Raw genomic sequence first — 13,363 nt, 5'->3', positions numbered from 1 at the left:
TGGGAAGAATTTTCTTATTGGTATGTTTCATTTCGGATTACCCTGATACCCAATGAAGGAGCGGACTGATTGAGCATAGCGAAGACACTATTGAGAAGATTAATGGTGATGAAGGTGATTGTATCAAGAAGATCTATGCTAATGGTGAAGCCCATCGGGGAAACAATGCCTATCGTGATAACACTAAATGAGCTCACCTAACGTCCAATGAGAATATTGGTTTGAGATATACCGATGAGGAGGAAAAGGAGTCATCAGCTTAGGGTATCCTGATAAGAAAAAGTAAGATGTCAAAGCAAATAAAGAGTTGTTTAGAGAGTGCCAAAAGGGAAATATTCATCAGGAAAACATGTCGATGATTCATTGTCATATCAGAATTCAAAACAAATTTTTTTAAAAGTCTTCTATTTAATACTTGTAGTAGATATGCATCTATGGTTCGCATGAGGCAAATTTTATGAGAAGTTCATTATTGCAAAAGAATATGGTGGAACTACAAATTGCCTTGTCTAAATACTGTGTTGGTGGAAGAAGAATACACAGATAGAACACATTGCACCTTTGAAAAATAGAACAGAGGATTGTAATTGCAGAAATGGAAGCCTCGATTTCAATAGGAAAGAAGAGGGTGACCAAGAGCCCTAACTCTAAGGTGAGAAAAGGAAAAACTGAAGAGGTGCCTCCAGTCAGGAAGTTAAACCAAGACATGATAGACCAAATGCAGGCACCCAACCCAAAATCCAGAAGGTCAAAGCAACACCTTCGAAGGAGAGACCAATTAGAAGACAAGTATAGAGAGGTCAGAGATGTCTGGACCAAGGTAAGGGGACATGTACTATTTATGTTTTGCCATTTAAGAAGGAGCAAGGAGATGTCGCTCTGTAATCCTTGGATGACAAATTTAGGTAAGATAATAGTCCCCAATGTTTTTGTAAATATAAGAGGTGCATTCAGCTCCCAAATGCGGAAGCATTTATTAGATTTTTTGTGGGTACCATAAACGAGGTTTTCAATTTAGACCCCAGTCCTGATAATCCCTTGTCTTTTGGGGAGTTGGAGGAATAATACCTCAGAATGGACACTACATATACCGGCTGGAAATTTTCCATTCACAAGAGGCAGGCCAAAAAATTAACAGAGGAAGATGGGCCACCATTCAGCATTGATTTGTTTATACACTACTTGCAGTACACATATATGTCGCATGGGCAAGTAGGAGGGGTGGAGGTTCCTGATCTGGCAAGCACTGGGCTGTTGGTGTTAGCCTCTGATATACAAATGTATGAACCTAGGTGTTTTGAATATGCAGCATATCTAGTGGAGAGGTTGCACAAAGGATTGTTAAACCTTAGGGATGATACTCATCCCAATTTTAAATTTTATTCACTATTTATGCATCTAGTGTTATTTTATGGATATGTAAAGGGTTTTTGGCCTGAGTGCCTGAAATTAAATACCAAGAATAGGGAAGGTGAGGACCAGCCCATCCAATTGTGGACATCTCTTTGGGATTCTTGATATATGAGATCCAACTATATTAAGTTTGAAGAACTTATCATTGTTGGCATATGCACACTCCAACGAGACATTGTATGTGATTGAAGGTTTTGTCATTGATGGCAACCTTGCAATCCTATGGCACCGGCAAGACATTATACTGGCAAAGCATTACACTGACAAGATAGTGCACTGGCATCAGCAGATCACACTCAGGACATCGGCACCGGCACCGAAGAAAACAAGTATACCGGCATAGAGGCCGACAAGATTTTTGTTATACAATATTTTGTTTATTATTGTAAGCCGACTTGGCAAATTGTAAAATGACTCTTATATATAAAGGAGATCATTGTAGATATTTAGAGGAGGTTGAAAAAGTATTAAGGAAAATATTAGGCAGACCTAATGTGCGAAATATAAATCAAAGGGTATATGTAAAGAACAGAGCAGGAACCAGTACTGAATCTGGAATTGAAGATGCTATTGTAAAGCAGTACAAGTTATTGGATTTGTATAATCCTTATTGTAAGTCAGTGTGACTTCCCATTGAGCAGTGAGCTCTAGGCAATTGGCCTTCCTACATGTGCAGGCCCCTATTGTAAGTAATATTCTCTTATTGGCCAGTGAGTGAATATTGTGGGACAGAAATTCCACCAAGGTTTTTCCCACATGGGGTTTCCTCGTTAAACATCTTGTGTTATGGTGTACTTTTCATGTGGATATTCTTGATTCTGTTTATTGCATTATTTCTTGCATACTAGTACACTGTTATATTATGTCCTGCATGTTTTAACTTAAGAAATTCTTATTACCGGTTAGATATTGATTCAACCCCCCCTCTCAGTATATGTGGGACCCCTAACAATTGGTATTAGAGCTTGGTCCTCTATTTTTAGAAGCCTAACAGCTTGAGGAAGATCTTGACACTGGTAAAAATGGAAAATTTGATGAAGCAACTTGAAGGAGCTCTTACAGACTATGATGCAGAGAAATTGAAAAATATCAAATTAGAAAATGATTTAAGGGCAGCTCGGGATATCATTCAGGCACTTAAAGAAAATTTTACTATTGCAAGAAATAAGAGAAGAGAACTTTGTGAAAAACTACAAAATTAGAATGATGAAAAGGAATCACTTAATGATATGATAAGCAAGTTGAAACAAGAGATCATGACAACAAAAAATGAAATGCAGGATATGACTATGAGATTTTGCAAAGAGATTGAGGATAGGAAGAAGAATGAAGAAGAATTGACCAGAAGACTAAGTGATGCAGCAAATGAGAATACAAGACTTAGCTATGAAAATGACATGTTGAAGATAGATCTAATGCATACTCAGAATGACTCAAATGAACTGATGAGACAAAAAGAAATCTTGGAAAGAGAACTGGAAACTGCAAATCAACACAAAGAAAAATTCAAGAAAATCTCAGAGGAACTTGGCACCTTGCTGAAGAATCAAAAACCTAAAGGTGACACTTCTGGAATTGGCTTTGAAGTTGGTGAAAGCTCTGGTACTGCAAATACTCAGGATCACAGCAAACCGGTAAGACAACCTAATGCTTATAAATTCAATGGTAAATGCTTTAACTGTAATAAGTATGGTCATAGAGAAAATGAATGTAGATCTAGAAATTATCAGAATATCAACACACCCACCGGTCAATGTTCGAAATGCAACAAAGTTGGTCACAATTCTGAAAACTGCAGAATGAATGTAAGATGTTATGTTTGTGGAAGATTTGGACATTTATCAAATCAATGTAGAACACAAACTGACATAGGTAATGGGAAAGCTATTCAGAAGAATAATGGAACTTGTTATGTATGTAACAAGATTGGGCATATTGCTAAATTTTGTAGAAGTAAAGGAACACCGGTAGACAACAAAAGTGCTAGCTTGAAAGGTAAAGAAAAAGTTGAAGAGGTTAAGCAAGAATTCTCAAAACAATGGATTAGAAAAGCTGTCTAAATATTGGGAATACTTCTCCACCGGTAGAACCAACCAATGCTTCACCGGTAGGACAAATTGATACTTCACCAGAAGGAAAGAGTAGTGCTCCACCGGTAGGAAGTTCTTCATCTAATTGAAGAAAATTTCCTTGAGGTTTTGGCAATCTAATGACACATGTGCTAATTATTCCCTCGGTTAGAGATAAGAAGTTGAAAAATTACTTATTACCGGCAGACAATGTTAAGTGAATACTTAACTGGCATGCAATTAATGTGGTAGATGGCAAAAAGACATTATAAAAGTAAGGTTTTGGCTCCATTTCATTTCACTGAGATTTCAAATTTTCAGAGAGTGTGAAGACTCTGAGCTAAGGCATTTTGAGCAAGAAGCAAGCACACTCCAAGAAATCATCCGTCCAAGGCAGTAAAAGGTATTTAATCATGGCATCCACCTCTGCAATTGAATACATAGCAAACCCTACTGTTGTTGACGAATAAAAAGACCTAGGCGCATATTTCAGTTAGTTCCCAAGATAGCAAACAAGGATGATACCTTAGGTGCATTTTCTCAAATTCCTAAGGGAGTTGTTTATGCTGAAGACCCCCGAATGTACATCCACTACAACATTCAAGAGTTAGGAGATGAGGAAATCAAAACCATGTATAAAACCATGATATGTGATAACACCAGCAATGTTAAAGATGAACACAAGATTATTGAAACCCTAGGATTTACAGAAATCCTTAGCATTCTTGAATTTCCTAAGGATGTGATTAGGATAGTCTTAAGCAGAGTACATGGAGAATTTTTCTGGTTAGATGCAATCCATAAGATCACCAAGGAAGCTATGAAAGCTGTCACAGGGTTACCGACCACCGGTAAGAGACCAGATAAAACCAAGAAGGTTCCTAATGACCTAGTTATAAAACTAACTGGTGCAACATTCAACAAGAGGTCTCTAAGGGTTAATGATGTAAAAGATATCAATGTGAGATTCATCAGTATGATATTAGGTTATAAATCCACTCATGCTAATAGACTTAATTTAGTTTCAAGTTTATGCATTAACAGTGCTTATGATATGGTAATAGACAATGCAAAAATTGACATATGTGAATGGTTAAAGGATGAACTAATTGACAACCTTGGAAAGATCAAGAAGGACAAGAAAGGAACTTTCAGATTTGGAAATTTGTTAGTATGCCTAATGCTACACATAACAAAATAGGTTCTTAGTATAGGTTATAAAGAACTTGGATATGACATACCAGTAGGAAAACAATTGACTAAACTATTCAATAACATGGGTGAGAACAAGGAAAACAATATTGATGACTTCTTTCAAGCATTAAAGACCAAAATGAAGAAAAGAGAAAGGTTATCTTAGAAAATAGTAGACAAATACAAAGATGATATATGCTTTGTTATTAAGAAAGATGAAATCTGGAGGTCAACGGTCATCCCAAGGACAATTTGGGTAACTGAGATGGGCTATGAAATAGATGATCACATAGTTGAAACATATGCTAAAGCACTTCTGGAAGCCCCCAATGAACCTAAGGAAGAAGTATTTGGTAGTGCTAAGACTATAGAAAGCCAAATACAATCAAAGAAAAGAGTAAAGAAGGTTGAGGCATTTGTAAGGAAAGGGTCTAGACAAGCAAAAGCCATTAAGGAAGATGTATTGAAGAAAACCGGCATAACAGAGGATGAATTGGCAGCTCAACAACCTGAAACTCATCTATCACCAATAGGTACCTCTTTAGAAGGTGACATGCCAGCAACTTTTAAAAGAGTTGTAAGAAAAAGAGATCCCTCATTGGCAACCACACCTTCACCTAGAAGAACAAGGCAAAAGCAACAAGCAGTGAGATCTCCGGTTAGAAAGGCCACACCAAAGAAGAAACTGACACCTAAGAAGAAGAAAAGGACAAATAGAGGCTTGGCCCCTCTTGATGTACTGCTAAATGAAATCATAGAGGAAGGAAAACTGAAGAACATAGAGAAAATTTATGACACTGTAACAGCTGATGAGAAAGAGAAAGTTGAGAACAGTGTTATATTGCATATGGACATGTACAAGAAATTCTTGATGGAAGTAGTAAATGAAATTCCTAATGAATTATTCAAAAGACTTGAGGCCAGAAGGCAAGCAGTGATAGAATTAGATAAGAAAATAAAAATTGAGAAGCTACTTGTTGTATATTTGGTAAACTCTCCAAAAGAAATTGATGATTTGATTGCTCAAGCAAACCGGTCAGTATTCTCTACTGCACACCGGCATATTTCACTAATGGCAGGATGAGTTAATGAAGTGATAGAGGAAATAGAAGATGGATGGGATATATTCCTGGTTGACAAAGAAAAACAAGAAGAGTACAGGAACCCTAAACCTATAAAGGTATATCAGAAAGATAGAGACAAGGAGAAAGGTCAAGTTGGTGGACCACCAAGCATCAAAGTTAAAGACAACTTACCCCCACCTTATTTAAATACTCCACCGGTGAAAAAAACAACTACTAAAGATCACTCAGTAGCCAAGAGTATGGATGTAGAGGATAATAATCCTAATTCTGAAGTCCTATACATTGTGGATGTTGAAACTCAGAAGATCAACATAGTAGTAGAGAAAGATACAACTGAAAAGTCAGATATGGCTAGTGAGCCTCCGGTAGCAGGGGAAACTGATAAACGGGCAGAAGATAAAGATTAAAAGGCAAAGACTAAGTCACAGACTGAGGCAATTCAACATACATAGAAACAAACAGAGCAAAAGGCTTCAGAACAATAACAACCAGAACAGGTACATAAGGAAACAGTGCCACTGGTAACTAGTGAAGTAGGAAAACCAGTGCTTAAAGAAATGCAGACACAAACTAACCTACCAGAGGTCAATACAAGCATGGTTACATCCATCAGTACTCAGATTGTTGGATCATCATCAGCATTCAAATCAACAAATGTGACTAAGGTATTACTTGATTCTATCAAGAAAATAACTGACTACAACTCACAGGCTTACAAAGCAATTGATGATTCTATACCAATTTTGAAGGTAATAGCTCCCAACTGTAATATAGATAATAAAGATTCTTTAGGACAATTGGATACATTGTGTAAATATATCTCAGAAAATATTGAGAAAATAAAGGAAGAATCAGTGAAGGATAAGGTAGAAATTGAAAAACAGAAATTCTTTGATGAGGAAATAAAGAAGTGTAATAGAGATTTTGACACACTTCTACTGGAACTATGTAATTTGTTGAAAGAATACAAAAATCTGTATAAAGATACATGTAAAACAAACTTTTTGACTATAGATATTGACAAGAAAATAAGCAAGGCATAGGATGAGATAAATAAACTTGCAGACAGCTTTGTCAACTCACCTAATACACTATCAGTATTTGAAGAGAAGATAGAAAATTTTGAGGAAGAACTACTCAAATTGGAAAGAGAGAAAGAAAGAATAATAAACAAGGCAAAACATTTGAGATCTAAACTAAGTCCAATATTGGACTATTTAGCATCTCTACGGAAGGAAATTTCTGAGGCATTAACACAGGGAAGGAAAACATCGGCAGAGCATTTGCAGCATCTCACCAGTATAGTGAAGAGAACTGAGACAACAATAAAGGATAGTAAGAAGTTTATGGATAGTATAAACTTAATTTTGGGAGATCTTTTTCAGATTATAACTACCTAGCTACAAGGTTGAGATTATGGATAGATGAAACTACAAACTCTACTGACATCTTGACAACCTTTGTCATTGATGTCAAAGGGGGAGTAGAATTAGGATGAGAAAATTCAAAACACAAGAATCATATGCTCAAGGGGAGCTCTCACATTTTTGATAAACATTTTTGGTAACATTTTTGGACTACACATTTTGGATACTTTTTGAAATTTCTCATGAGTGTTGCCATCAATGCCAAAGGGGGAGATTGTTGGCATATGCACACTCCAATGAAACATTGTATGTGATTGAAGGTTTTGTCATTGATGGAAAACTTGCAATCCTATGGCACCAACAAGACATTATACTGGCAAAGCATTACACTGACAAGATAGTGCACCGACATCAACAGATCACACTCAAGACATCGGCATCGACAGAGAAGAAAACAAGTATACCGACATAGAGGCTGACAAGATTTTTGTTATACAATATTATGTTTATTATTGTAAGCCGACTTGGCAAATTGTAAAATGACTCTTATATATAAAGGAGATCATTGTAGACATTTAGAGGAGGTTGAAAAAGTGTTAAGGAAAATATTAGGCAGACCTAATGTGCGAAATATAAGTCAAAGGGTATATGTAAAGAACAGACCAGGAACCGGTACTGAATCTAGCATTGAAGATGCTATTGTAAAGCAGTACAAGTTATTGGATTTGTATAATCCTTATTGTAAGTCAGTGTGACTTCCCATTGAGCAGTGAGCTCTAGGTAGTTGGCCTTCTTGCATGTGCAGGCCCCTATTGTAAGTAATATTCTCTTATTGGCCAGTGAGTGAATATTGTGGGTCACAAATCCCACCGAGGTTTTTCCCACACCAAGTTTCCTCATTAAACATCTTGTGTTATGGTGTACTTTTCATGTGGATATTCTTGATTCTGTTTATTGCATTATTTCTTGCATACCGGTACACTGTTATATTATGTTCTGCATGTTTTAACTTAAGAAATTCTTATTACCGGTTAGATACTGATTCACCCCCCCCTCTCAGTATCTATGGGACCCCTAAAAATCATGATGCCATTGTACCAAATGTATGGGATTTCATGGGAAGGGTCTGTCTCTAATGAGATCAAGAGATTCCTAAGACCAAGGGATTATGATGAAAGACATATTGTTGATCATAACTGGGGGGATTGGTTTGTGAATAAGGATTTTACATGTTTTAGAGTATATGGATTTGAGGGGAGCCCCTACATGCTGCCAAAACTAGTACCAGACATAATAGCTTATCTAGAGATTGTGAGGCAATTGAGTGTGTCCAATGATAAACATTTTGCAAATATGCGTAAGCAAGCCTTTCTTCTTGGGACACTGAGTTTTGGTGATTTCACCATAGTGTCAACCAAAGCTTATGAAATAATTGATAAGAACCTGATAGAAGAATACAATTTGTATGAGCATTATGCCAGGAAAAACTATGATCCTGAAGGATACATTCAGTCTTGCAAGAAGAGCCAAAACTTGGGAGGTTATCTGCATGTCAGTATTGAGGCTGAAGATGTCTTCAGGAACATGGAGGATGCAGAGGCCAAAGAGGTAATTGATCAGCTGAATAATGAACTAGCAGAAAAGAGACAGAGACTCCAGGAAATTGAAATCAAGGAGGAGGCAGAAAGTGAATCTGATGATAATGCAGTTGTCTCTAGATGGCAAGTCCCAGAGAAGGAAGAAGAGCCAAACATGCAGGGCCAAATAGAGACAATATTAGAATTTCATGTTGACTCTAGATTAGATGAGTTTTCTTCTTTTTTTGTTGATGATGTTTTTATTCATTCCAAAGAATTTAAAACATTCTTGTACAATTTTGAAGGGAAGAAATTGAGGGACTCTATTCCCAACATAATGTCCGATAATGAGGCTGAGTTGTTAAAGAAATTGAAAGATTAAATTGATGTATAGATAATCACAATGAACCCTCAAAAGGGGAGGCAAATTCTTACAGAGGCTAGGGTGATTTTGTTTCACGGATGGGACCTCAGTGCTTCTTTTATCTTTGACAGTTTATTGCATTCAAAAAACAAGGAATTCAAATTATATATACAAGGTGTAAATGATGTATTTATTGGTTCAAGATTTGATCAAGATGAGGAATCTTTGAGGTTATGGGTTCTGTACCCTCCCCACAAGAGGCCAAAGATCATTGATGTTGATAAGGCATTTGGCCATATGATGAAACTAAAAGTTGGTGAAATTGATCCAATTGTTTCTACTGATATCAGAGTGGATATTTCAAAATTCAATAAAGCATAGATGGTCAGAGTTGTGAGGGAGACGAACCAGTACAAAGCATTGTGTGAAGAAACTCTAAGGAGAAGTGGGCAACAAGTGCCAATGGTTCTTACTCCGGATAGCTCTCAATGGAAGAAAAAATGTGAGGAGTTGCAGCAAGAAAATAAAAGGATATTAAAATAGATGCAAAGTGTGAGGGCAGATACTGGTGGTGTATTACTAACTAAAAGATTTGAGGTTTTACAAGGCTTTCTGAAAGAATTTTGGACAGTGTTTGAAAAGAACATGGACAATGCAGTTTCACACAACAGAATTTCAAACAGATTGGGAACAAGGTTGCATGATAAAACAATGGCCAAAGCAGAAATAGAAGAAATTGAAAAAATAAAGAGGTTGCTAGCTAAACACAATAAATTTGATGAACAATTACAATTTGAATATGATGAATGCAAAGACACTGTTCAGCATGGTTTCCCACAGTTAACTGATCAGAAGGTTGAGCTAAAGGATAAAGATGTATGGATCTCAAAATGTTGTAGTCTTCTCAATGTCACCCTTGATATTGCCCAAAATGATGGAATTGAATTGAAAGAGACTATGAAACAGATGGAAAACTTTGTCACGCATCAAGCCATTGTCAGGGATATCATCCACGATGCAGACATATATAAGTTCGAGAAGGACTTGGAGCATATCCAAAAATGTGCAAAGATGTTGGGAGACAAGACCTGATATCTAAGTTGGAGCCCAGAGTCATGTTTTTCTATGTTTTTATAATATGTTCATATTGTAAAGACAATTCTTAGGAAGTTAGTTTTTAGTTATTTTTTTTTAGTTTTAGTTTTAATGAAAGGGCAATGCCCTTTCACTTTCAAATTGAATCATCATCTATAAATGGAGGATCTCTTAGAACAAGTGGGGGAGATACCTCAAGTTTTATGATCTTATCAAGACAATTTTATACAACACTTATGCAGTTTGTTTTCTGGAAATATCAAAGTTCATGGATGATAAATATTGAAATCAACTGGTTTGATTATCTATTTTCAATATAAATTTCAAGTGTTCTTCATTATAAATGGTATATTCTTTTCAATTGATTGATTATTTCCATGTGATAAATCTATTTTATTAGATTGAGTCAATGTGCTATCTTATACTATTATGATTCAGACTAATTTCAAGTTTGAGCATCAGTTTGAAAAGTTGGTTGGGAAGTTTCAGATTGTCTTATTGGTCTTTCAGAGTAGACTTAAAATTAAATAAGACTAATGTTATCTTGTCATTCATCCTTCATAACAAGAGTAAGTCACCCTACAAAATTTTATTTGAGTCCTTATCTTTCTAAAAATTTCTTGGTTCAATCCCTAATCCATTTATAAATTGTCTCTTAATCTGTAATGCCAAGTTTTAATGGTCTATTTGAACCCCATGAACTCATTGAACCATTTTGAAGGGAGTTCATAATGTTCATTTAGGTTCCGCAGGTTCTAAGGTGTATAAAAGGTTTTCCTGCTAACATTCACTCAAGTGTTTTGCAGTAGTTCTGTTTCATGGTCGCATATTATGTGTTATATCCTCCTTCTCTAGGCCGTGAACCCTTTGAACCTTGCTCAAATAGTTCAGTGGTGTTCAACATGTTCAATGAAGTTCAAAAGATCAGCAGCACTTAACAGAGTTAATCCTTTCAAAAAGAATTTTCTTGGCACAGTGTACACCTTGAACTACCTGAACTCTCATGAAGTCAATTCAAGTTGTTCATGCGTGTTCAAATCAGGTGGGTCCCATGGGCTAAGGGACATGATGGTGCATTTATTGCTAAGTATGATGAAGATTGAACCATATCTCAGGTGACGTCAGCTGGTTGAGTTTTCAAGGCAAGTAATCATTTTTGGGAATTCGCAGTTACTCCAAAAACACCATCATGCATTCAATGCACGCGTGTGATATCCAATCCCAATGCTCAGTACATTTTAGTTGACAATTGGAATTAATGCACTAAATAAGTTTGTATCACTTCTTTTTGCTATAAGGTATCAAGTGATTAATTTCTGAAACTTGTTCTTCATTGCTGCGGAGTTTTTGATAGTAGGTTTGTTTGCTGGTAGTCATTCGATTAGTCTCAACTCTGAAGGTGAGTTTCTTTCCTTTCTTCTCCAATGATTTTTACCTACTTTTCTCTCTCGTAACAAAATTTGTTGGAGAAAATAAGGGTTGTTGTTTATGAATTATGAAGTCCAAACTGCACCTTTTCGGGAATATTTTCAGTCCTACATGTACAAAGCCCATAGTCAGTGATACAGACTTGAAGGAGAAAATTTGGAAGTTTTAAAGAAAAGGGTGTTTAAAGGAATTGACAGTTCATTTGGTTTAGAAATTCTAAGTAGTGGTCTCATAGAAGCGAAAACTTTTCCCCCTGTTGTCCCTTGCCCAGAACTAGTTAGGGAGTGTATTGCGAGATATGATCCTATCTTTGAAACTATCAAGAGGAATAATGGTGAAACCCTCCTTGCAATTAACAGAGAAGTTATTTCCTCCATTTTCAAATTGCTTGATTATCAGTTGTCAAATTTTTCTCCCACCCAATCAATCATCAAGTTCAATGCAAATAAAACTGGACACCAGAATAATATTGCAAAGTATTGGTTGAAGGTTCCTCATAGGGGTGGCTCCAGATTACCCAAGTATCCCAAAAAGAATCACATGCTTCCCCACATCCATGATGTCATGTTACTACTACACTGAGTTAGAGGTTCAACTGAGGCCTACAGTTTTGATGATTGGATCTACTATTATGTACAACTCGTGCTGAAAGGAAAGCAGTATCTCAACTGGGAAGAGTTTATTGCCGACTCCATGAGGGAACAATTGAGCATGGCGAAGAAGTTCAAGCAAAATTTCTTTATGTCCTCATATCTGATATATTGCGTGGCATGTGTTAAAGAGATAGTGGGAATACCTAGGCAGCTTGCTGAGGGAGAGATTTATGTGTATGACTTTTACCCCATGTTAGAAAAAGATAATGCATTGCAAGATTTTAGGAGAGTACATAATGCTTTCCTCGGAGATTTATGTTATTAGTTAAAGAACATGAAAACCAAGAGGATGCCTGAAGATGCACAGGCATTAGTGAAGAGATATGGTAGTTTCTTTGTTCAGTTTCCTCATTTTTGTTACATAAGAGTAGGTGGTTTTGAGGAAGAGCCTTTCAGACTTCCTCGTTTTTGTTCGAATTATTTTGTTCTTGTTGAAAGTTGTAGGTAGTTGGCTACCATAATTAAGAAGGCTCAACCCAGAGATAAATGGGAGGATTATTTTCCTATTCAATTGTGTATTTTATCTTGCAGTTCAATGTCAAATGCTTTAAGCATTGGAGCCAACTTGAAGAACTTCAATTTTTCACTCTATCATGAAAGAAAGGGCTTTGACAATAAAGATTTCTCATAAAGTCTTGGTTTGATGCCGCACCTTCCAATCCCACACCTGGAGGACTTTTGAGAAGATTGCAATAATGAGCTTGAAGTGTTCAAAATAGCAAACATGAGAATGGTTCTGGAACAGGTAGTTTCACTACAGGTGAAACTTGATATAAGGGGAATCCAAGAGGTTTATCTAGAGCTCTTTGAACCTAGATATCAAGACCAAGATGAACCCCAAACGTCCTACATTAATTGGGATGTGGAAGAAGAGGATGGCATACAGCTTGAAACAAAGAGGGTCTTGGAAAGAACCACACAATGGGTTAACAAGAGAAGAGCAATGAAAATAGGCATCAAGATTGGTCCTGCAAGAGATAGTGAGGTTGCTCTACGTTCCCCAAAACATTTTTCTAACCTGACTTCTATGCCTGTTCATGCAGGTAAAGATAAGAAGCCATCTCACACCAAGCACAAGCCCAATCTGGCATTGGACTTTTCTGCTCCTCGATATACAA

This window comes from Cryptomeria japonica, chromosome 9 (genome assembly GCF_030272615.1).
Source record: "Cryptomeria japonica chromosome 9, Sugi_1.0, whole genome shotgun sequence".
Classification (NCBI taxonomy): Eukaryota; Viridiplantae; Streptophyta; class Pinopsida; order Cupressales; family Cupressaceae; genus Cryptomeria; species Cryptomeria japonica.
The sequence above is the reverse complement of the archived record's forward strand: the minus strand, read 5'-3'. Positions refer to the sequence as shown.